This window comes from Staurois parvus, unplaced genomic scaffold, assembly GCF_062004578.1.
Source record: "Staurois parvus isolate SC_StPar_1 unplaced genomic scaffold, SC_StPar_1.0 ptg000804l, whole genome shotgun sequence".
Lineage (NCBI taxonomy): Eukaryota > Metazoa > Chordata > Amphibia > Anura > Ranidae > Staurois > Staurois parvus.
In genome coordinates this window covers 283125-309930 of record NW_028318600.1, presented here as the reverse complement: position 1 = coordinate 309930, position 26806 = coordinate 283125, and positions in this window count along the sequence as shown.

Genomic DNA, 26806 nt, shown 5'->3' with positions numbered 1-26806 from the left:
GGTCTCCACGGACCCTGCATTACTATATCTGGTCTCCCCGGACCCTGCATTCAGTATATCCGCTCTCCCCGCACCCTGCATTCACTATATCCGCACTTTAAAGGCATAAATACTGGACAGGGACATGATAAAAAAAAATTTGCAAACCAATTAATCCGTTCCGGAGGTCAGAAAAAGGTCCAAAAAAGTCTTATCTGTTCAAAACTCTTTATAAAGTGCACTTTAAAGGTATAAATATTGTACAGGGACTTGATTAAAAATGAATCTGTAAATGCATCGAAAACCAATTAATCCGTTCGTGTTGCGAAAACAAAAACATAAACCGAGGCGTTATTTTCCATGTATTTTCATTCGTAAACCAAAAATGAAGTTAACCGAGGCATTCGTAAACCGAGGTACCCCTGTATACTGTTTGGGGGGTTTCATTTTCTAGAAAAAAATACTGATTGTCACATGGTAACAAAAAGTGCCAGAAAAGGCGTGGTCTTCAAGTGGACATACAGTGTTTATGCAAATGCAGTCGGCTTAGGAACGCCCACTTCTTCAGACGGACATCCACCCATCAAGACATGTTAATATTTACAAAACTCCTCCCGGGAGCCAGCCTACTTCTTGCGTCAGTGCCAGGGGCGGACTGACAACTCATGGGGCCCCCGGGCAATTGGGGATCATGGGGCCCCTGTGTCCTTGCCCAAACTCAAATGGTCAGTCCGCCCCTGGTCCCTAACCCTCAAGGGGCGTACAATCTAAGGTCCCTAGCTCACATTCATACATACACATACTAGGGACAATTAACTTAGACAGGATCTAACTAACCTACCAGCATGTCTTTGGAGTGTGGGAGTTTCCAAATGGTCAGTCCGCCCCGGTCAGTGCTGATAGCTATTGAATGGGGTGCTGTGATGTTTTTAGGAATCTACGTACAGCATCCTGCCTTTCCCTCCCACCTGCCCTAGTCTGCCTGCATTGCATAGAGAAGCACAGAGACCCAGTGATGACATTACTGGGTCTGACATATGGAATGTTGATGAGGGCGAAGGAGGAGAAGATTAGGAGGCAGATTAAAGATCGGCTTTATTTTTTTATAGAACGGACGATGCTTTAGCCTGGGACTGGCTGGTCCTTTTCCCTTCACTGTCCTGGACATGAATAGGTCGGAGAGCGCGGAGGAGAGGACCGCCCCCGTGAATGCGGTGGAGCGCGGGTTGGGCGCCTGGCTTTCTGCGATAACAGGCTGAGTCTGGCTAATAAAACACACACAATTAGCTTCCTTCTACATGAAGGAGCAGGACGCAGAGGAGCGGCTAATGTCGCCATTATTATGTCAACTCAGATGAACCAAAACCGGAGGAAAAAAAAAGCCGTATAAAGCAGAAATGGGAAATGTGGAATTGAAGCAGTCACCGCAACCCGCAATAAAATGTTTCTAAAGTCATGCCATGGCAGATCAGCGCCATTTCCGTGTGATTCTCCATGAGTGGCCTCTTTGCTTCCTTGGCCATGCTTCCATTTTTTTTTTTTTACACCCATTGGCAGAGCTGTCAGTCATCATCCGTACCAGAAAAGACCCCGCAGCTGATGATATCATCTCAGCCTAGGCAAAGTCACTAAACAGAGCGGAAGGATGGCTTTTCCATGATGAAAGGTGGACTGATACTGCTGCTATGTAATGCTACCCCCAAAGGAGCCGCTGTCATTTTACTGGTTCTTCCCCAGAAATAGTGAAGAGGTAGCCAGGCACACGGTCCACTCCATTCACTCTGATTCAGTAATCAGTTTAGGGCGGGGCTATGGAATTCAAATTCAAAGGAGACCTGGTCACTAAAATTGTCTTATGGCCGAGGTCCAAACTGGGTGTGCTCATCAGTGTGCCCCCTTACGTTAGGTGTCGCCATCAGAGTGCCATCACATCAGTTGTCCCTGTCAGAGTGCCCCCTTACATCAGGTATTGCCATCAGAGTGCCTCCTTACATCAGGTATTCCCATCAGAGTGCCCCCTTACATCAGGTATTCCCGTCAGAGTGCCTCCTTACATCAGGTATTCCCGTCAGAGTGCCCCTTAAATCAGGTATTCCCATCAGAGTGCCCCCTTACATCAGGTATTCCCATCAGAGTGCCCCCTTAAATCAGGTATTCCCATCAGAGTGCCACCTTACATTGGGTATTCCCGTCAGAGCGCCCCCTTAAATCAGGTATTCCCATCAGAGTGCCCCCTTACATCAGGTATTCCCGTCAGAGTGCCCCCTTACATCAGGTATTCCCGTCAGAGTGCACCCTTAAATCAGGTATTCCCGTCAGAGTGCCCCCTTACATCAGGTATTCCTGTCAGAGTGCCCCCTTACATCAGGTATTCCCATCAGAGTGCCCCTTTACATCAGCTGTCCCCATCAGTGTGCCCCCTTACATCAGGTATTCCCATCAGAGTGTCCCCTTACATCAGGTATTCCCGTCAGAGTGCCCCCTTACATCAGGTATTCCCGTCAGAGTGTCCCCTTAAATCAGGTATTCCCATCAGAGTGCCCCTTTACATCAGGTATTCCCGTCAGAGTGTCCCCTTATATTATGTATTCCCGTCAGAGTGCTCCTTTACATCAGGTATTCCCGTCAGAGTGCCCAATTACATCAGGTATTCCCGTCAGAGTGCCCAATTACATCAGGTATTGCCGTCAGAGTGCCTCCTTACATCAAGTATTCCCGTCAGAGTGCCCCTTTACATCAGGTATTTCTATAAGAGTGCCCTCTTACACCAGGTATTCCCGTCAGAGTGACCCTTTACATCAGGTATTCCCGTCAGAGTGCCCCTTACATCATGTATTCCCATCACATCAGGTGTGCCCATCAGAGTGCCCCCTTACATCAGGTATTCCCATCAGAGTGCCCCGTTAACATCAGGTATTCCCGTCAGAGTGCCCTCTTACATCAGGTATTCCAGTCAGAGTGCCCCCTTGCATCAGGTATTCCCGTCAGAGTGCCCCCTTACATCAGGTATTCCTATCAGAGTGCCCCCTTACATCATGTATTCCTATCACATCAGGTGTGCCCATCAGAGTGCCCCCTTACATCAGGTATTCCCGTCAGAGTGCCCCCTTAACATCAGGTATTCCCGTCAGAGTGCCCCCTTACCTCAGGTATTCCAGTCAGAGTGCCCCCTTACATCAAGTATTCCCGTCAGAGTGCCCCCTTAGATCAGGTATTCCCATCAGAGTGCCCCCTTACATCATGTATTCCCATCACATCAGGTGTGCCCATCAGAGTGCCCCCTTACATCAGGTATTCCCGTCAGAGTGCCCCCTTACATCAGGTATTCCCGTCAGAGTGCCCCCTTACATCAGGTATTCCCATCAGAGTGCCCCCTTACATCAGGTATTCCCATCAGAGTGCCCCCTTACATCAGGTATTCCCATCAGAGTGCCCCCTTACATCAGGTATTCCCATCAGCGTGCCCCTTTACACTCAAAGTACCGTATCCCTTTCTATCATATTCCCCATCAGATTGCCCCTTTCCACAGTATGTGCTCATTTGTGCCCCCTTAACATAAAATGTGCTTGTCAGAGTGTCCCTTTACATACAATGTGCTCCTCAGAGTGCCCCTTTACATAAAATGTGCTCCTCAAAATGCCCCTTAACAAAAAATGTGCTCCTCAGAGTGCCCCTTAAGATAAAATGTGCTCCTCAGAGTGTCCCTTTACATAAAATGTGCTCCTCAGAGTGCCCCTTAACGTAAAATATGCTCCTCAGAGTGCCCCTTAACGTAATATGTGCTCCTCAGAGTGTCCCTTAACGTAATATGTGCTCCTCAGAGTGCCCCTTAACGTAATATGTGCCATTTAGTGACTGCTGGTTTAGGGGATGTCTTTTTAGGGATTTTATTGCTGAAGAACGGGATGGGGTACAGGGTGATGCGGGGTACTCCAGACTCACTGAATATTTTCAGGAGGACATTTCACTTTGCTGATCCTCCATGAACTCTCTCGCTGTCTCTATGCAGGAACAGGTACAGATGGCAGAACCGAGTCCTCTTTAAAAGCTATCTCAGACAGTTTGGAACACTGGATCTTTCACTCAATGGAAACAGCACACAGTCAGTAGGACCCCGAGCTCAGGCCAGTGTGACGGATTGCCTGGCACCCCGTCTGGGTGCTTCCATCAAAGAACTGTTTCCTCGCCACTGGGACCAGGAGCAAGGTATTACAGTGGGGCATTGCACCCAAAAACTAGATGACACTAGCCTAGGTGCAACGAGCAACTCTCTTTACTGTCAATTCACACAGAATTTATACCACGCAGAATCAAGTGAGAGCGTGATCACATTACCCTAAACAATGCAAACTGTAAACAGTAATATCATCAGTACATCTAATGAACAGCCAACAGCTGACAGCGATCTAATTAACAGGAAGCTAATCAACAGCCAGGCACCCAGACAAAGCTTCGATTAATCAGGGCGCCCACCACAGGCAGTCCGGCAACAAGCCCACCCCTGAGTACGTTACCCATGCTGTCTTCCAGGTACTTGTGTAATCTGTCCACTAGAAAAGTCGTCAGAAGAAAAAGTGGAATGAATGTGTCTTCATAGATTACTTGAGGGAGATCGCTGGTAAATATTTCTGTCCCAAGTGGAGGAGCTTCTCCAACCCAGTCTGCCGGAGGGCCCAATATTTCCTCCGACCATTCACCTGTCCGAGAATAATATCATTCCTTTCCATCCAATCCAGAAGGGAAGACTTATTGTCTTTATTCAGAGAAATATTCCACGCCTCGCTCTCAGCGTCCATCCATTGTTGTCCATCATTAGAGAATGATCTGCTCCCTCCATGGGTCATAATCAGTGGGTAGAAGGCTAGGCCTAGTCCCCTCCAACAGTCCCTAGTCCCCTCCAACAGCCCCTAGTCCCCTCCAACAGTCCCTAGTCCCCTCCAACAGCCCCTAGTCCCCTCCAACAGCCCCTAGTCCCGTCCAACAGCCCCTAGTCCCCTCCAACAGTCCCTAGTCCCCTCCAACAGTCCCTAGTCCCCTCCAACAGCCCCTAGTCCCCTCCAACAGTCCCTAGTCCCCTCCAACAGCCCCTAGTCCCGTCCAACAGCCCCTAGTCCCCTCCAACAGCCCCTAGTCCCCTCCAAGAGCCCCTAGTCCCCTCCAACAGCCCATAGTCCAATCCAACAGCCCCTAGTCCCCTCCAACAGCCCCTAGTCCCCTCCAAGAGCCCCTAGTCCCCTCCAACAGCCCCTAGTCCCCTCCAAGAGCCCATAGTCCCCTCCAACAGCCCATAGTCCAATCCAACAGCCCCTAGTCCCTTCCAACAGCCCCTAGTCCCCTCCAAGAGCCCATAGTCCAATCCAACAGCCCCTAGACCCTTCCTTTTCTGAATGGACAGTCCGTGATCAGTACCGATCACTCCGCTGTCCATTCATAACTGAAACATAGTAAACTGTGTTTACTATGCTTCGGTTTATGAATGGACGGGAAGCTCTGTACAGAGTTCATCCTGTCCATTCATTCTGTGAGGATGCAGAGTAGGAGACTGAGGTCCACTTCCTCAATCTCCTTTCTCTGTCCCAAAGGTGGAACATCAGAGGTCTGTTTAGACCCCTGATATCTCATCAAAGCCCATCAAAAAAAGGCATTTTAACATACACTTTTACATATATTTGTAAATGCATTCCAAAAATGTAGATTTGTATTTTTTAAACTTATTTTTTAACAATAATTTATTTATATATTTTGTAATAAAAACTCATTTCAACATGCAATACATATATACAGGGGCGGACTGATCATTTGGAAACTCGGGCACTGCCCGAGACCCCGGGGTCAGTAGGGGGCTGACTGACAACTCATGGGGCCCCCGGGAAGTAGGGGATCATGGGGCCCCTGTGTCCTTGCCCAAACTCAAAAAAGCCTATGAAAAAGGTACCAGGGGCATCTCATGGGGCCCCCTACTGACCCCGGGCCCTCGGGCAGTGCCTGAGTTTCCAAATGGTCAGTCTTCCCCTGGTAACTATGCATATATAAGTAATTAGGTATTAGTAAGAAGATCTATAAAAGTGACCAGTCATAAGGTGCTAACAAATCAATGGATAAGGTGACTCAGCGGTAACATAAAACGTTGTCACTATATAGTGACCAGTAGTGCAAACAATAATCAACAAAGAGTCCAAATAAGTGCATGGAAGATCATGGAGATTTCCGATATCTAGTGGTCTATCCGGTAAGGTGGTGATGTGGCCAAAAGTATAAAGACTGCGCACTCACCAGATGCGCAATCAATGTGCGCATTTAGAGATGACACTCTCAGTGGTAAAACTGGAGGCCCCTTTAAAGTAAGTAAGGTTTGGTCTGGTCTGATGTCCCTCACTGCTCAACTCCGCTGTCAGCAATGGTTCTGCCCCTCCTTTCATGCAGCTCTGTGGGTGGTGAGATGCTCACAGGGAGCCCCACAAAGAGGAGACCAATAGCGTGATATCGTTTAAGATAATGTCTGTTTATAATATATATATATATATTTTTTTTTTCTTTTGGGAGGGGGGGAGTTTCAAGCCATGGTCGTACAGGGGTGCAGTGGATGGCATGTCGCAGCCCCTTTATGCGACATATTGCAGCCATTGATTTGACATGGAGCAGCGAGAGAGCCGGAGGAGTAATCGTCTATGGCCTTCTCCCCTGGCAGAAGCTGAGCTGGTATTCTTCTCCAGCCGGCAGCACTTGGCAGGGAGGTGGAGAGATGGATTATCGGCTACAAGCAGTGGGGTCATTAAATAAAGATTGCTTTAAATGGTGTGTTGGCAGGAGGGTGCGGGCACCATCAGTCATCCAGGCTGAGCCGCTGCCAGGGAGCGCACACAGCTATGCTGGAATCATTACAGTAGACGTTTCATCTGCTCATACGTTGTATTCGCCTTCCCTGGATACTTCCTCCCCTTTAACAAGATAATGACATTTTTAAACAAATCCTTTCCGTTTGCATGACATTCCTTATTTTAGACCCAGGGACATCATCACTGGGTCTCTGTGCTTCTCTATGCAATGTGGGCACAATATGGCAGGTAGGAAGGCCTGGGAGGATTCTATACATAGCTTCTTGAAAACAGCACAGCCACCTGCCTCAGTATTCCTCTCAAGAGCCCTCAGTCCTGGTGCAAGCAGTGGGAGGAGTTATACAAATATCAAAATGCCTTGATGGGTGAATGTTAATCTGGAGGAGTGGGCATTCCAAGGCAAGGCTGCCACTTCATGGATAACACCCACGTGTGATGCTGAGCTTCCGTGATTGACAGAACTGAAATCCAATGAATGAAAGGGGTGGGACAGGCAGGAGGGGTTGAACGTGTTTTTCTTATAACGTTTTGCAAATAAATAATCTTTCTTCATAAATCTTGGCCAAAATTTATTTGGTTATCTTTTTAGTAAAAAAAAATAATAACCCAAATTAGTTTATAACCAAAATTTTTAAGTTTTTTTTTACATTTTTATATTTTTTTTAATATATTATTATTTATGTTTTTTTTTTAACATACTGTCACCCCAGCAGTACAGTCACCATGGTGACACTGTACTACTTGTGGGGGGTGAGGAAGATTTTATTTTTTACACTGATTGCTTTTACACCCATAAAGGCTGTAAAAGCAATCATTTCTCCTCTCTGGCTGCATTCTTGCAGCCATTGAGAAATACTGTGAGAGCTGTGAATGGTTAAAGCTTGTCACATGGTACAAGGCTGTTGTGAATAGCTCTGTACCATGTGACCTCTGTGATCATTCACAGATTTCACACGTAGTAAGCAATGTCAGAAGTGAGATCTTGCTTACTACTATTCATGTGATCACTGATTGGCCAATCAGTGATCACATGATTGGGACCTCACACAGAGGTCCAGCAATCAGTGTTCTGTGTCCAGGGGACACAGCAGGCACCATATCGCGGTGCTGTGCGCTCCCAGGGAGTGCGCACAGCCTGAAAATGCGTGTGCCTATATCACAACCTATATGGGGTGACACCGGACCCGCTCCACGAAAAGGTAAGTTGTAAAGCAAGCCGACGATCCCCGCAGGATGGATCAGATCTGTGGATTGGGGAGAAATACTGTGTGAGCTGTGATTGGTCACAGCTTGTCACATGGTACAAGGCTGTTGTGAACAGCCTTGTACCATGTGACCTCGATGATCATTCACAGATTCCACACATAATAAGCAATGATATCAGAAGTGACATATTGCTTACTACTATTCATGTGATCACTCATTGGCCAATCAATAATCGGGACCTCACACAGAGGTCCTGTACAGCGATCGGTGTCTGGAGGACACAGTGGGCACCGGATCATGGTCCTGAGCGCTCCCAGGGAGTGTGCACAGCCTGAAAATGTGGGTGCCATTTATGAACGGCAACCCGCCCCTGCACTGCTCCCATCCAGACGTTACATGGGCCGGACAGGAAGTGGTTAGCTGTCAAAATGTCCTGAAATTCCCCTTTTCTGTGGTATCAAAGGAGTGTTGGCAGAGGCCATCTGACCAGGTCTAAGGGGTGGTTGCTGGGAGGTCACCTGTTTATGGCCAAGTCCCAGATACAGTTTCCTATAAGTTTTAATAACTGTGAATATCTGCAGAGTACCCTCCATATTATTATCCAGCATGAAATTAGCTTCACAATGAATATAGATATGACAGGTCTCAGATAATTACTGTACTTCTCATAGGAGAGGTGTGGAGCCATACATGGGATCGGTTCCAGGAATTGTGATCACCCTCCCTGCGCTCATTTTATTCACCCAGCTGCCTGGGCCCCAACAGTGCCGGCTTCACCCAGATCCTTCCAGCTGCAACCGCACAATAGGATCCTTCAGGATGGAGAGTGGGGGAAGGGTCATGAAATTACCTTCACAATGAATATAGATATGACAGGTCTCGGATAATTACTGCACTTCTCATAGGAGGGGTGTGGAGGCCTAATGGTACCTCCTAACATAAGGGTGTTTGGGTTCAAAATGCTGCCCAATAACTGATGAAGGTTAATATGACCTTATTCTGGCTATACTGTCATAATTTCAGGAGATATGGAACATACTGGGATGCAAGGTCGTGGATAAGGGGGTACCACCAGTTCTGTATGGGACCCAGGCCAGCACAGGGGGCCCAGGCAGCTGGGTGAATTGGATGTGGGCAGGGAGGGTGATCGGCACAGTGGGGGGTAATTATTGGAATTGATCCCCGTATTGCTCTCTCTTCAGCATCTGAAAGCTGGATTCTTCTCCTCTCCCTCCTGCTGGTTTTCAGCTGCTGCAGAGAGAGCCATGCAGGGGATCGGTTCCAGGAATTGCCGCCCTCCATGAGTTGACAGAGGCCATCTGACCAATCATCCGGTGTAAGGGATTGGTTGCTGGCAGGTCACCTGTTTATGACTAAGTCCCAGATACAGTTTCCTATAAGTTTTAATAACCATGAATATCTGCAGACTACCCTCCATATTGTTGTCTAGCATGAAATTAGCTTCACAATGAATATAGATATGACAGGTCTTAGATAATTACTGTACTTCTCATAGGAGAGGTGTGGAGCCATACAAGGGATCGGTTCCAGGAATTGCGCTCACCCTCCCTGTGCTCATTTGATTCACTCAGCTTCCTGGGCCCCAACAGTGCTGGCTTCACCCAGATCCTTCCAGCTGCAAACACACAATAGGATCCTTCAGGATGGAGAGTGGGGGAAGGGGCCGATAAATATGTCACATTAACCAGCCATTCCTTTCATGAATGAACACAATGAGTAATCGGTACTGATCATTCACTGTGTTCATTCATAACTGAAGCATAGTAAAACAGTGTGTGTGGTTTTTTTTCGAAAAAGGGCCCTGTTAGCCTGGCTGTATGGGGCACCCGTGGTTTCTAATGGCAGCCCTGCTGGGCTGATGGTCTCTACTGAAAGACATATATGCGTACTCTATGGATTCCATCTAAGGCAAGGGTGGGCAACTGTGGCCCTCCAGCTGTTGAAGAACTACAAGTCCCATGAAACATTGCAAAACTGACAGTTACAAGCATGACTCCCAAAGGCAGAGCCATGATGGGACTTGTAGTTCACCAACAGCTGGAGGGCCACAGTTGCCAACCCCTGATCTAAGGTATTTATGAGGTTGGGGCGTAGGTTCTGCAGTGGTGTACTTAGGTTTTGGGCTGCCCTAGGCAATACGCAATTCACCCCCCCCACCGGGAGAGAGCCTGACATTGACCAACAACACCCGGGCCCCCACCCACCCGAAAGAACCTTCCACTACCATTGCCCCCATACACCGGACACTCACCTTCACAGCTCTGGACATCCCCAGGAACGAGGGTCAAGCAGCCCGCAGCCTCTTTCAGATCACATCTGGTCCCCAAGCCGCATGTGTCCCTTCTGCCATCCCTTCTTCCAGGGGGGTGGTGCTGCCCCTCTGAAAAATGCCACCCTAGGCAAATGCCTTGTGGTAAATACTCCCCTGAGGTTCTGGGGGAATAGGATGGGGAGGGGGTTAGATACTGGGGGGGGGGGTTAAACATTGGGGTTTTGGTTCTTGGGTACTAAGATAGTGAGGTTTGCCGCTTGTCAGGATCCTAGGGCTCGGAAATGGGGCCAAATGACAACGAGGTCCCAGACTAGGATGCTGACCACCTGGCTTTATACACACTGTCAGAGCTAAAATAGTGAACAGTGGTGTCACCCTCACTTACAGGGCTCTGCAAATTATAAGACCGGCTGAACAGTTAACATACACATCTCATCTGTGTGTATAAATCCAGGTGGTCAGCATCCCCGTGGGAACGCATTGTCATTTTGGCCCCATTTCCGAGCGCTAGGATCCTGACAAGCGGCAAATTGTGTGAACTGGCAGGACTAATCAGGACATAATTTCCCTCAGCACGCCGGTGAAGATTGGAAAATGACCAAGAAGATGAAGTCGTTGAATCCTGAGACAGACGGCGGATCACAGAGGCAGCCTGCGATGTAGAATATTTCATACCGTGTCCGATGGACAGTATTCCAGGGACTGCCTGGACTGGGATCAAAAAGACCCTCATAATATATTTCATCAGACTTTTCTTTTTTATCACCTTTGTACTAATTGAATATTTATTCTGTCATAGTCCTGATGCAGCTGAAGAGTTGAAGGGGTCCCTGATTTCTGCACAGGGCGATCTCTATAGATCACCCCGAAATAAAAAACATACGTTGGAGTGTTTGTGGACAGTGAGGATTGGTGTTAGGGTTACAGAGAAGGACAGTGATCACTCCGGAGCAGGGGTGGACTGACAACTCATGGGGCCCCCGGGCAATAAGGGATCATGGGGCCCCTGTGTCCTTGCCCACACTCAAACCACACCCAAAAAAGCCTATGAAAGGTACCAGGGGCATCTCATGGGGCTCCCTACTGACCCCAAGCCCTCGGGCAGTGCCCAAGTTCCCATATGGTCAGTCCGCCCCTGCTCCGGGGTTACAGGGAGGGTCAGTGTTAGGTTTACAGAGAAGGATGGTGATCACTCCGGGGTTACAGGGAGGGTCAGTGTTAGGGTTACAGAAAAGGATGGTGATCACTCCGGGGTTACAGGGAGGGTCAGTGTTAGGGTAACAGAGAAGGATGGTGATCACTCCGGGGTTACAGGGAGGGTTAGTGTTAGGGTTACAGAGAAGGATGGGGATCATTCCGGGCTACAGGGAGGGTTAGTGTTAGGGTTACAGAGAAGGATGGTAATCACTCCGAGGCAGGGGTAGACTGACCATTTGGAAACTCGGGCACCGCCCGAGGGCCCGGGGTCAGTAGAGGGCCCCGTGAGATGCCCCTGGTACCTTTTTCATAGGCTTTTTTGAGTTTGGACAAGGACACAGGGGCCTCATGATCCCCTATTGCCCGGGGGCCCCATGAGTTGTCAGTCCGCCCCTCCTCCGAGGTTACAGGGAAGGTTAGTGTTAGGGTTACAGAGAAGGATGGGGATCATTCCGGGCTACAGGGAGGGTTAGTGTTAGGGTTACAGAGAAGGATGGTGATCACTCCAGGGTTACAGGGAGGGTCAGTGTTAGGGTTACAGAGAAGGATGGTAATCACTCCGAGGCAGGGGTAGACTGACCATTTGGAAACTCGGGCACCGCCCGAGGGCCCGGGGTCAGTAGAGGGCCCCGTGAGATGCCCCTGGTACCTTTTTCATAGGCTTTTTTGAGTTTGGACAAGGACACAGGGGCCTCATGATCCCCTATTGCCCGGGGGCCCCATGAGTTGTCAGTCCGCCCCTCCTCCGAGGTTACAGGGAAGGTTAGTGTTAGGGTTACAGAAAGGATTACATGGCGGGGGGAGCAGGTTGCTGGGCACATGGAACTACAACAGGGGTCTCTAAAAGGGCCAGTTTATTGTCCTTCAGACTTTAGGGGGACTGGATTGTGGCCAGTGAGCTAGAAAATGTCCCAAGCTCAGTATCAGTGAGAATAAATATGGCCTCGGGGTTGTTGGTTAGCAGGGGGAGGTGCCTCATCCTTGGTATCAGTGGAAGGAATAATGCCTCATTGTTGGTGTCAGTGGAAGGAATAGTGCCCCATCATTCATACTAGTGGGAGGAATAGTGCCCCATCATTGGTATCAGTGAAGGAAATAATGCCTCATTGTTGGTGTCAGTGGAAGGAATAGTGCCTCATCATTGGCATCAGTGAAGGAAATAATGCCTCATTGTTGGTGTCAGTGGAAGGAATAGTGCCCCATCATTCATACTAGTGGGATGAATAATGCCCCATTATTAGTGTCAGTGACAGGAATTAGAGCCTCATATCATTGGGAGGAAAATTGTCCCAAGGGACAGATAAAGGCTAGCCAAGGGCCACAGTTTGGAGACCACTGCACTACAAGGTGACTCTTCTTGCCACCACCAGTCAGGCTGAGCCTACTCTTCCAAACCAGCGCCTATTTTCAGACCACAACTGGTCTCAAAGTCTCTACTCCCCAGGTTTATGTCTATCCTCAGTAAGTTGTACATTTCTGTAAGAATAAGAGGAGACTCAATCCAATTTCAATCTAATATTTTTACTTAATGGGAGGTTATACTTATATTGATGTTCTTTCACCATTAGCTTTTACTAATATTGCAAATATTACTCCATCGTTCATGGGTGGTATTCCAAGTCCCTCCACCCTAGGCTGTATCCAGCTATCCTGGTGGGCTCCAATTTGGAGCACGAGTTCTGGTTATTGCAGGAAGGGCTTCACATGGCCAAAAGCTAGGCCCATACATTGAGCTCATCTTTCTGGCCAGCTACCATCTTCTCCTCACACTTACTACTCTTCTCCTTCTTCCTACCCCACCAAATCCACAACTATCCCTCCTCGCAATGGGTAAAACTACCTATTCCTAACAGGCCTTAAGCTGTGGACCACTGTTAGACCATGACCTCCTGGGCCTTCAGCTAGCTGCAGATCCTCTAATCTCCCACAGAGCCTTCCAGTACCCATAGAACCACCTAACTTCCCATTGTGGCCTAACTTCTCAGAGTGCCCCCATACCCCCTAGGAGCACTCACTGCCCACAGTGCCTGCCTATATCCCACAGTGCCCCCTAACTTGCTGCAGAACCTTCAACCACCCATAGTGCCCCCAACAGGGTCAAGAACATACCCAAACTCATGGCTGTGCTCCAAACTTGCTTCTTTCATCCCATATGGACAATCGGGGTGCTGGCTACCACAGCCCATATCCACTCTCAAGCAACAGTAAAAAAAAAAATGAGCTGCACTCCAAAGCATACATTGATGTCTCCTCCCGAAAACCAACTTTCCTTGATGCATTTTACCAATACTGGCTTGCCCACAAATAAAACACAGAAAGAAGAGCTAAATTTGGAGTATGGCCCCACAGTGCCCCAGCCCCTCTAGGCTCCCACATCGTACCTAATAAACCACCAGCTCTCTCCAAAACCCCATCCCCCACAGTGGCGCCCAGCTTCCCCCAGAAACCTACATGGCCACCAAGTCTGCTGGAGAGTCCTCAAACCCCCTTCAGAACCTTTATCCCACAACAATACCACTCAGCCCCATCCAGATCCTTTTAGCATTTTCCTACATATTTTGCATTCCCGTACTTTTATTGTATGAGTATAAACTTTGTTTTTACTGTTGGGGCCTGGGAAGCTTTGAAAGGAATCAACGGGTCTCTGGTCTCAATATGGTTGGGAACCACTGTGCTGCACATACAGTAAGATCAGGTTGTACAATCTCCTTTAGATTTACCCAAAACACCTAAATTACCTAATTAATGTATCAAATCAGGCAGGTAATTACACTATATACAGAGAAGGAAATGCGTATTTGAACTCCTGATGATTTTAAATGTTTGCCCACTCACAAAGAAATTAAAAATCGAATGTTCGGTGTATTGTAACACTGAGAGACAGAATAGTTACAAAAAATTCAGCAGAAATGCATGTCTAACAAATGATGCACTGATTTGCATGTTCATGAGGGAAATAAGTATTTGATCCCTATCATTCAGCAGGATTTCTGGCTATCAGGTGTCTTTCATACAGGTAACAAACTGAGATTAGAAGCAGTCTCTTAAAGGGAGTGCTGCTCTCATTTTGTTACCTGTATAAAAGACACCTGTCCACAGGAGCAATCAAACAATCAGATTCCAAACTCTCCACCACGGCAAAGACCAAAGAACTGTCCAAGGATGTCAGGGACAAGATTGTAGACCTACACAAGGCTGGACTGGGCTACCAAACTATGGCCAATCAGCTTGGTGAGAAGGTGACAACAGTTGGTGCAATCATTCACAAATGGAAGAAACACAAAACAAATGTCAGTCTCCCTAGGTCTGGTGCACCATGCAAGGTCTCACCTCGTGGAGTATCAATGACCATGAGAACAGTGAGGAATCATCCCAGAACTACATGTGAGGATCTTGTCAATGATCTCCAGGCAGCTGGGACCACAGTCACCAAGAAAACAATTGGTAACACACTACGCCGACAAGAACTGAAATCCTGCAGTGCCCGCAAGGTCCCTCTGCTCAAGAAAGCACATGTCCAGGCCCGTCTGAAGTCTACCACTGAACATCTGAATGATGCAGAGGAGGACTGGTGGGAAGTGTTGTGGTCAGAGGAGACCAGAATTGAGCTCTTTGGCATCAACTCAACTCGCCCTGTTTGAAGGAGGAGGAATGCTGCCTATGACCCCAAGAACACCATCCCAACTGTCAAATGTGGTGGAAACATTCTGCTTTGGGGATGTTTTTCTGCTAAGGGGGCAGGACAACTGGGACGATGGACGGAGCAATGTACCATCAAATCTTGGGTGAGAACCTTCTTCCCTCAGCCAGGGCATTGAAAATGGGTTGTGGATGGGTGTTCCAGCATGACAATGACCCAAAACACATGGCCAAGGCAACAAAGGAGCGGCTCAAGAAGAAGCACATTAAGGTCCTGGAGTGGCCTAGCCAGTCTCCAGACCTTAATCTGATTGAAAATCTGTGGAGGGAGCTGAAAGTTCGAGTTGCCAAACATCAGCCACCAAACCTTAATGACTTGGAGAGGATCTGCCAAGAGGAGTGGGACAAAATCCCTCCTGAGATGTGTGCAAACCTGGTGGCCAACTACAGGAAATGTCTGACCTCTGTGATTGCCAACAAGGGATTTGCCACCAAGTGGTAAGTCATGTTTTGTGAAGGGGATCAAATCCTTCTTTCCCTCTTGACCATGCAGATCAGTCATCATTTGTTAGACATGCATTTCTGCTGAATTTGTTGTTACTATTCTGTCTCTCAGTGTTACAATACACCGAACATTCGATTTTTAGACCGATCATTTCTTTGTGAGTGGGCAAACATTCAAAATCAGCAGGGGATCAAATACGCATTTCCTTTACTGTAGTCTAAAGAAGATGGTGCAATCAGATTGTATGGTGCACGCTCATACATTCCATTTACTTTGTTTAATAATAGAACAATCAAACTTCAAAGAACAGCAATCTAATTTCACACGCGGCGTTCATTAAACTGGGGTATTTAGCACTAATAACACAGCATAAGCCACCCCAGGAATAACACCCGCCAATAATCTGTGACCTTTAAAGCAATTAGCGGCTCCTTTCTCCTCTAATGAGTAGATTAAATTCTCCCGCAACGACGGATTGTTTATCGGCTCCATAAAACTGACAGCTAACTGAGAGTGCATCCGAGACGAGTAAAGTGTTAATATAAGTGGCAAGATTGTGCATGGGCACCGCGTCCGAGGGTCTCGCCGCAGCTATCCGTCATTCATGCGCAAAATCTTCTTTGAGCATTTAATGTTTCCTTCGCGGAAATCTGGTGGAAGAGGCTGACAGGACTGCCAATTAAACCGAGATTTTACATTCACGCACCGCCGAGTGTCCGCAAGACAATTTAACGGGGGAAGAGAGGGTTTTCTATAAGCTCTGTGAAGCGCTGAGTGACAGGTGTCGATGGTGGATGGGAATGCTTGCTACTGGGCCATTCTGAACACTGCGAAATAGGCACCAAATGGTTAAAGCATTAGTCGGGGCAATTTTTAAAATGTTAAAATCAGTATTGCACCCTCCTCGTTAGGTTGCATTTAGGTTAGGTACATTTAGATTTTTGGCTCCTCTCTAGCCTGTGGTTGATTACTTTTGGCTGTTCTGGGTTTCACAGGCTGCATATTTGATTGCTCCTCCCTGCATTCCAGAACTCTTTGGGCTGTCCTGGATCATAGGTGGGGAGTAAGCAAATGGTTAGCCTGAATATTTATGCTGCCTCAGTCAATCGCTGGTCATGAGGGTGATCAGCAAGGGGCTGAGATGTGCATATGTAGCACCACCCCCGCAGAGGCCGCTGGAAGATGAAAGGTGTTCTGTCGGGTTGAGGTCAGGACTCTGAGCAGGCCAGACAAGTTCCTCCACCCCAAACTGGCTCCTCCATGTCTTTATGGACCTTGCTTTGTGCACTGGTGTGCAGTCATGTTGGAACAGGAAGGGGCCATCCCCAAACTCTTCCCACAAAGTTGGGAGCATGATATTGTCCAAAGGTTGCCCTAACCTTGCAAGCCTCCCATCACCTCTAACACCCTTACTTCGGACATACACTATATTTCTAAAAAAATTGGGACGTCGGCCTTTCCACGCACATGAACTTTATTGGCATCCCAGTCTTAGTCCGTAGGGTTCAATGTTGAGTTGGAAGGAACAGGAAGGGGTCATATCCAAACTTTTCCCACAAAGTTGGGAGCATGAAATTGTCCAAAGGTTGCCCTAACCTTGCAAGCCTCCCATCACCTCTGACACCCTGGGTTCAGACATGCACTATATTCCCAAAAGTATTGGGCCACCTGCCTTTCCACGCACATGACCTTTAATGGCCCCCCAGTCTTTGTCCGTAGGGTTCAATATTGAGTTGGCCCCGCCCTTTGCAGCTATAACAGCTTCAACTCTTCTGGGAAGGCCGTCCACAAGGTTTAGGAGGGTGTCTATGGGAAGGTTGGACCATTCTTCCAGAAGCACATTTGTCAGGTCAGGCCCTGATGTCGGGGGAGGAGGCCTGGCTCGCAGTCTCCGCTCTAATTCATCCCAAAGGTGTTCTAAGGGGTTGAGGTCAGGACTCTGTGCAGGCCAGTCAAGTTCCTCCGCCCAAACTCGTTCATCCATGTCTTTATGGACCGTGCTTTGTGCACTGGTGCTCAGTCATGTTGGAACAGGAAGTGGCCATCCCCAAACTCTTCCCACAAAGTTGGGAGCATGAAATTGCCCAAAATGTCTTGGTATGCTGACGCCTTAAGAGTTCTCCTTCACTGGAACTAGGGGGCCAAGCCAAACCCCTGAAATACAACAACCCCACACCATAATCCCCCCTCTACCAAACTTTACACTAGGTACAGCTGGAGGGCCGCCAGTTTGACACCCCTGCACTAGAGAGTGTCCTCGGTTCATGTTGCACTAGTTCTAGAGTATCCCAAGGATCACCCTACTACCCATCCCAGTTCTTCAACCAATAAAAAAAAACTGCCTGGTTATTGAATAGAGAGACTGAGAAACTGCTATGTACCTGGCTGCCATGCACTCAGTAGGGAATAGTACCTGGGACAAACAGCAGGACCAGTCTGGAAGCTGCACTACATTCACTAGAAATTATTGTAAACCGCCCAAAAAACATGCATGGGTAGGTAACAGGAACACTTTATGGAGACATGAGGGATCTTTTAGATGAAGTGATGCAGTATTTTAGTAGGGAAAGCTATGTGAGCACTGGCAGTAGCCAGCGTCCTTACCTACCAGTAAACAACATGGTTGTTAAGGAGCAAGTGGCCGTTGGCGTCCTTAACAACTAGCAAATATCATGGCTGTTAAGGAGAGGGCAGCTTCTGCATCCTTAATAACCATGATTCATCCACTGACAGCAGAATCTAAACAGAATTGCTGGCATTTAAAAATTAAAAAAAGAAAAAGAGTGTGAGGTCCTTCCTCAATCCTTTGGGTCTGGTATGGAGTTTGAGGGGAACCCCATGCCAAGATTTTTTATAAAATGGCATGGGGCTCCCTCAAAATCTATACCAGACCTTTATCTGAGCATGCAGCCTTGCAGGCCAGGAAAGGGAGACAAGCAAGCGCCCCTTCCCGAACAATACCACCCATCATACACTCAACTTGGGGGGTGCTTTGGGGGAGGGGGGTTTCCCCAAAAGCACCTTGTTCCCCATAGTCCTGGTCTGTGGTTGCGGGGGTCTGCAGTCAGGGAGCGTATCAGAATCTAGAACCCCGTTTTAACAGGGGAGCCTCCTTTCTGGTCACTCTATTAAAGGAAGTGGATCATGCCTGCGCAACGTGCCACTTCTAGTCTCCACCAGTATTATTATTATTATTATTATACAGTATTTATAAAGCGCCAATAGTTCGCTCAGCGCTGTACATTACAAAGGGGGACAGAACATGTGACAGAACAATACCAATACAATGCAAAACATGAGGGGATCGAGGGCCCTGCTCTTTGGAGCTTACAATCTAGGAGGGAGGGGATAGTGGTACAGGAGGAGATAGCTGTGGGGGATGGAGTGGTAGGAAGAGTGGAGGAGGTCGGCAAGTTAGCAGGGGGTGGGGTAGGCTTCCCTGAAGAGATGGGTTTTCAGGGTGCGCCTAAAGGAGAGGAGAGTAGGTGATAATCTGATGGGTTGGGGCAGGGAGTTCCAGAGGATGGGTGACACCCTGGAGAAGTCCTGGAGGCGGGCATGGGAGGAGGAGACCAGGGAACTAGAGAGAAGGAGGTCTTGTGAGGAGCGGAGTGTGCGTTTTGGGCGGTACTTGGATATTAGGTCAGTGATGTAGTTCGGGGCAGTATGGTGGACAGCTTTGTACGTCAGCGTTAGGATTTTGAATTTGATCCGTTGCGTAATCAGAAGCCAGTGGAGGGATTGGCAGAGGGGGGTGGCGGAGACAGAGCGGTTGGAAAGGTGAATGAGTCTGGCAGCCGTATTCAGGATCGACTGAAGCGGGGATAGCCAGCGGCGAGGCAGGCCATTGAGGAGGGAGTTGCAGTAATCAAGTCGTGACATGATGAGGGAGTGGATGAGCTGTTTAGTGGTTTCTGGGGTTAGGAACGTGCGGATTTTGGCGATGTTGCGGAGGTGGAGTCTGCACGAGTTGCATGTGGTCGAGTGAAAATGCACGACCACAGCTGGAAGACAGTGGTCACGCTATTAATGGAGGTGGACCATGCCTGTGCAATGTTCTACTTCTTCCTGATGGTGGACCATCTTCCTGATGGTGGACCATGACTGTGCAATGTGCCACTAGTTTCCACCAAGAGAGCATGTGGTTGAGTAAATGCACAAGAACAACTTGAAGACCGTGGTCACCCTGAAAAAGGAAGTGGACCATGCCTGTGTAATATGCCACTTCTAGTCTCCACCAAGAGAACATGTGGTATAGTGACAATGCACCAGCACAGCTAGAAGACAGTGGTCACTCTAGAAAACAAAGTGACCAATACATGTCAAATGAGCCACATGTAGTCTTCACCAGGAGAGCATGTGGTAGAGTGACAATGCACAAGCACAGCTAGAAGACAGAGGTCACCCTAAAAAAGGAAGTGGATCATGCCTGCGCAATGTGCCACTTCTAGTCTCGAGCAGGAGAACATATGGTAAAGTGAAAATGCACGACCACGGCTGGAAGAAAGTGGTCACGCTATTAAAGGAGGTGGACCATGCCCGTGCAATCTGCTACTTCTTCCTGATGGTGGACCATGCCCGTACAATCTGCTACTTCTTCCTGATGGTGGACCATGCCTGTGCAATGTGCTACTTCTTCCTGATGGTGGACCGTGCCTGTGCAATGTGCTACTTCTTCCTGATGGTGGACCGTGCCTGTGCAATGTGCTACTTCTTCCTGATGGTGGACCATGCCTGTGCAATATGCTACTTCTTCCTGATGGTGGACCATGCCTGTGCAATGCGCTACTTCTTCCTGATGGTGGACCATGCCTGTGCAATGTGCTACTTCTTCCTGATGGTGGACCATGCCTGTGCAATGTGCCACTAGTTTCCACCAGGAGAACATGTGGTTAAGTGACAATGCATAAGCACAACTTGAAGACAGTGGTCACCCTGAAAATTGAAGTGGACCATGTCTGTGTAATGTGCCACTTCTAGTCTCCACCAAGGGAACATGTGGTAGGGTGACAATGCACAAGCATAGGTGATGACAGTGGTCACCCTAAAAAAGATGGTGCCTGAACAAGGACCTTCATGGCAGGATCACCAGGATTTTTTTTAATGAAAGCTGTAGGTTTAAAAAGATTGAAAACAACTTTTGGAATCAACGTGTTAACTCTCCTGTGGGGCTATAGTAATTGAATAGATGGATCGACTTTTATTTCAAAGAGTATTGACCAACTTGTTCCTCCTGCAGCCCGAGAACTTCTTATAACAAGAAAGTTTCATTAGCGGAAATGTTGCTGTGCCAACAAACAGTCTTCAGTCGATGATTTCAGCGTCTGCCTTGTATTAATATTTGAAGCACGACGTTCCCCAGCTGCAAAAATAAAATTATTATTGTCTTATTTCGAGGCGATCAAAACTACTGAGGAAAATGAGTCCAGATGGATATGTCTCTGGGTTCAGCATCCCACTCATCTCCATTACGTTGGCTGGCCTTTCATCATCTCCATCTACGTAATAGACCGCCAAGGCTGCGCATATTTCTTGTTGAGAGATTTATTATAAAAGCATCAAAAAAAAAAAAGAAACGGAAGAAAATGTTAAGATTCCAGTCTGTTGCTGTGCAGCCTGACACCATTTTGCTAGCAAAGATTGGAGGGCAGAGTCACAATATTGTTGAAAGATGATCGAAAGGTGATTGGTGCAGTCTCAAAGGACAGGGACATTTAAACATGGCCCATATTAAATGCCCCCAGCACCACTACCACCAGCACATACAGGATATATTGCTTATTTTGACCAGGGGGGATCCAATAGAGGGAAAAGTCACCTTACTCATCTGTAGAGCCCCTCTAGTTAGGCAGAGGGAGCAAGCTAGTTTTTTTGGTAGAGTCTGGATAGCAACCTGGACATGAGTCAGTCAGGTTATTTTATGTCAGTGCTGAGGGCTCTGCAGATCAGTTCCCTGTTACCTCTCCCTGCTTTAGGGACTTGAGAAGTTTCTAGAAGGCAGTGGGTGAGGGTGAGGAAGAGCTAATCTACAGGACAGTCCTAAGTATGACTGAGCCTGTTCAGCACCAGGAGAGTTCGGGTGGAAGATGGAGTGAGAGGCTGGGATGCAGCAGTCTAGGAGGGAGCCCAGTGCGAAGGGGCCTACCTCCAGGAAGGATCTCTCAGCCTCAATAGAGAGGACCACTTGTGCAGTAGGGAAGAAGCCAGCCCAGCATAGGGCCTGAAGGCAGCCACCAACCCAATAAGGTTGCATGAGAGGAAGAGTGAGTTGGCCTACACCTCTAGGGCCGGACAAGGGGAAAGGGCATTCAGGTGGGAAACTTGACTAGCCCCCATCTGGGACTGTTTTATTTAAAGAGACAGATTCTGGGTCCTCTTGCCCCAGAGATTCACCCAGTACAGCTGGATGAAGAGAGGATTCATCTGGGGTCTAGGGTGGTACACTAACAGTGGCTGGAAAGCTCTCCAAGAAGAGAATTTTCTGTCTTTGGCTTGTACAAAGCTGTCAAGGAGTTGTCCTCAGTTTGCTGTTCTTTGGACATTCCATACACCTGTCAACCCCATCCAAGTTTAATATCCCTTAATAAAACCTAAAAAACAAGCTCAGGAATGCTGTCATGTGTGCAAGTTGGAAGAAAATGCATGTTACCTGGCTGTGCAGGACTATGGGGGAACCCAAAACTTCAGCGACTTCTAAGGGGGTAGTGCTACACATCTTGCTTCATGGTCCTGCAGCAACCAGTGCTCTGATCCTCTTCTCTGCAGCACTGCAATGTGGGGGGCCCTCAAAGTTATTGTGTACAATGCAGAGCCAACAGTGACCATTGATTCTGCATAGCACATGATAATATCAGTGAAAAGGGTGATGGTATATCTGGTTGGAGACCTTGAAGAAAAGGGTTGGGAGGACCAATCATAACAACTGGAACCATTCAGGAGGTAGACACTGTAACCATTTGGAATCTAAAGTGGGGCCTTACTCAAAAAGTGAAGTCCGGCCGTTTCTCTCCTTCCCTCCAGTCTGTAACATTTTTGGGGTCCCATTCCAGTTGCAGGTGTTTTGGGGGAGGTAGATACCAGTTTTTGTCAATACTCCCTCAATGAAGGGGTCCTGCGAGACTCCGAAACGTTGCCTTGCTGTAACCATGTGATCGTTCATTAAAACTTGAGGACCCATACTGGTGATACTCGGTGTGCTGGTGACATTTTCCCTCCCTGCATTCTCCCGGCACAGTTACCGGCGGCTAATAGAAGGCTCATGATCTCTACTTGCAAATAGCAGCTTCCCGATCATGTAACCACTGTGACAGCCAATCACAGTGGTCAAATGATCAGAACCCTGCTTCCCACCATCAGAAACCTATTAAAGGCCCGGGAGGTGCTGACGTTATGAGTAGAGATGAGCGAATCGAACTTGGCGAAGTGGAATTCGTTTCGAATATTAGGAAAAATTTGATTCGCACCGAATCCGAATATTAGCAAACTTCGGATGCGCAAATCGAATTTTTCCCGATCGGCCGATTTTTATCCCTTCTACAGCATTTACAGCGGTTGAAACATTGTATCTATTTGTTTCCATTTAGGATACAGATGTTTTTATTCGGAAACAAATAGATACAATGTTTCAACCGCTGTAAATGTGAAGGAACTGTCAGAGAACTGTCAGAAATAGCGGAGCTCTCTGCAGATACACTTTTTGCTGTACTGGAATTCTTCTTCTTTTCATTCTTCTTCTTTTCATACTTCTTCTTCTTCTTCTTCTTTTCATTCTTCTTCTTCTTCTTTTCATTCTTCTTCTTCTTCTTTTCATTCTTCTTCTTCTTTTCATTCTTCTTTTCATTCTTCTTCTTCTTCTTTTCATTCTTCTTCTTTTCATTCTTCTTCTTCTTCTTCTTTTCATTCTTCTTCTTCTTCTTTTCATTCTTCTCATTCTTCTTTTCATTCTTCTTTTCATTCTTCTTCTTCTTCTTCTTTTCATTCTTCTTCTTCTTCTTTTCATTCTTCTTCTTCTTCTTTTCATTCTTCTTTTCATTCTTCTTCTTCTTCTTTTCATTCTTCTTCTCATTCTTCTTCTTCTTCTTTTCATTCTTCCTCTTCTTCTTTTCATTCTTCTTCTTCTTCTTTTCATTCTTCTTCTTCTTTTCATTCTTCTTTTCATTCTTCTTCTTCTTCTTTTCATTCTTCTTCTTCTTCTTTTCATTCTTCTTCTTCTTCTTCTTCTTCTTCTTCCTCTTCTTCTTCTTCTTCTTCTTCTTCTTCTTCTTCTTCTTCTTCTTCTTCTTCTTCTTCTTCTTCTTCTTCTTCTTCTTCTTCTTCTCCTTCTTCTTCTTCTTCTTCTTCCTCTTCTTCTTCTTCTTCTTCTTTTCATTCTTCTTCTTCTTTTCATTCTTCTTCTTTTCATTCTTCTTCTTTTCATTCTTCTACTTCTTCTTTTCATTCTTCTTCTTCTTTTCATTCTTCTTCTTCTTTTCATTCTTCTTTTCATTCTTCTTCTTCTTCTTCTTTTCATTCTTCTTCTTCTTCTTTTCATTCTTCTTTTCATTATTCTTCTTCTTCTTTTCATTCTTCTTCTTCTTCTTTTCATTCTTCTTCTTTTTCTTTTCATTCTTCTTCTTCTTCTTTTCATTCTTCTTCTTCTTCTTTTCATTCTTCTTCTTCTTCTTTTCATTCTTCTTTTCATTCTTCTTCTTCTTCTTTTCATTCTTCTTCTTCTTCTTTTCATTCTTCTTTTCATTCTTCTCATTCTTCTTTTCATTCTTCTTTTCATTCTTCTTCTCATTCTTCTTTTCATTCTTCTTCTTCTTCTTTTCATTCTTCTTCTTCTTCTTTTCATTCTTCTTTTCATTCTTCTTCTTCTTCTTTTCATTCTTCTTTTTCTTCTTTTCATTCTTCTTCTCATTCTTCTTTTCATTCTTCTTCTTCTTTTCATTCTTCTTCTTCTTCTTTTCATTCTTCTTTTCATTCTTCTTCTTCTTCTTCTTCTTCGTCGTGCCCCGTGACTGCCCAAATGAGTGAAGTGTGCGGTGATTCTAAGATCGACGGCACTCATCTGCATGTCATACTGACTGACAGTATTATTTCTCTTCCCCAGCAGACTCCAAGGGCATTTAAATTAAAGGTACAGTGTTCTGCACTAATATAAAGGCTCTCTGAAGCCTAGAAACCCTTTAAATAAGTTAAATTTGCAGCGAATGAATTTGCATCGAATCGAATTTCTTCCGCAAATTCGGCGAATCAGCCGAATCAAATTTTTGAATAATTCGCTCATCTCTAGTTATGAGGTTAATTTTAAAATGTCCTGGATACCAATTCCATCGTCTCTGCCAGTTCAGAGGATCCTAGACAGCTCATTTCAGCTGGTTAATCTTTCAGAGCCAACAGTTGGATGGGTTACCCTGAACATCACTTCCTCAGCCGGCTGAGACCATGTGACAAATGCCTAAACGCCATCCACCTGACTGGGAACTGGACCTTCACGTATTTCTTGTTTTAAATTCAAATGTTTTTTTTCTACTCGTTATAACATTTTCCACTGATCAAGCAGTCTAGACTGTGTTTACAGTAATTTTATGGTCTCTCCCGAAAAATTCATTTATTACAGTGACTGTGGTTCTTTATTTGTTGCTTTTATTTAGCAAGTCAGTATTCGCAGCTGAGTGCCCTCTTTCTTGATCAAGCAGGAACGATCTTCTCTGAATGATTGCAGCGAACGGTCCAATTACGGCGTGCCTTATGCTTCATAAAGACGGCAGACGTGCCTTTTCAGTGTGGCTAATTATGGTGTCACTTCGGCCTCATCTCGTCATTAAATGTGTTAACACTAATGCGATAAGGCGTAAGAGGAGATAAACGGCGGATTACGGAGCGTGGAAGAGAGACGGAGAAGATTGTTTCCTCCGCTGCTGTCTGCAAGTGTGAGAGGGTCGGGGGGAAAGGTCAACTATGACTGATGACTGATAATTGACTATTATCTCCTCCATCTTGTGTTAATCATCTCAAAGTTATTTTCTGTGACAGCAGGAGAGAGACCATGCCGGGATGGGATTTGCAGCTTTCATTTAGAGGAAAGTCGGCCATTTTTGGCAGTGAATTATTCCGCCCATGTCCCATGGATCTGGCAACAGGGTCAAGCACTCTTCAACATTCTCACATGCCGAGAGGGGACAGGGAACCCAGGGTGGGTTGGGGAACCATGCTGAAAGGGGCAAATGTTGGGAGTGAGTGGGAAGCCTAGGGTGGGTTGGAAACCATTGATGAAAGTGGAAGAGAGACGGAGAAGATTGTTTCCTCCACTGCTGTCTGCAAGTGTGAGAGAGTCGAGGGGGGGAAGGTCAACTAATACTGATGACTGATAATTGACTATTATCTCCTCCATCTTGTGATAATTATGTCAAAGTTATTTTCTGTGACAGCAGGACAGAGACCATGCCGGGATGGGATTTGCAGCTTTCATTATTATTATTATACAGGATTTATATAGCGCCGACAGTTTGCTCAGCTCTTTACATTAGGTGGGAGACAGTACATGAGACAGTACAGTAACAATACAATACAATACACGAGGGTTCGAGGGCCCTGCTCCTTGGAGCTTACAATCTAGGAGGGAGGGGATAGTGGTACAGGAGGAAATAGCTGTGGGGGATGGAGTGGTAGGAAGAGTGGAGGAGTTCAGTAATTAGCTGAGGGCAGGGTAGGCTTCCCTGAAGAGATAGGTTTTCAGAGTGCGCCTAAAGGTGAGCAGAGTAGGTGATAGTCTGATGGGTTGGGGTAGGGAGTTCCAGAGGATGGGGGAAGCCCTGGAGAAGTCCTACAGATGAGCATGGAAGGAGGAGACCAGGGAGCTAGAGAGTAGGAGGTCTTGTGAGGAGCGGAGAGTACTTTTTGGGTGGTATTTGGAGACAAGATCGGTGATGTAGTTTGGGGCAGTATTATGAAGAGATTTTTACGTCAGTGTTAGCTTTTTAAATTTTATCCGTTGGGCAATGGGAAGCCAGTGGAGGGATTGGCAGAGGAGGGTGGAGGACACTGAGTGGATGCCAGTGGAGGGATTGGCAGAGAGGGATAGAGGACACTGAGTGGAGGCCAGTGGAGGGATAGGCAGAGAGGGGTGGAGGACACTGAATGGAGGTCAGTGGAGGGATTGGCAGAGA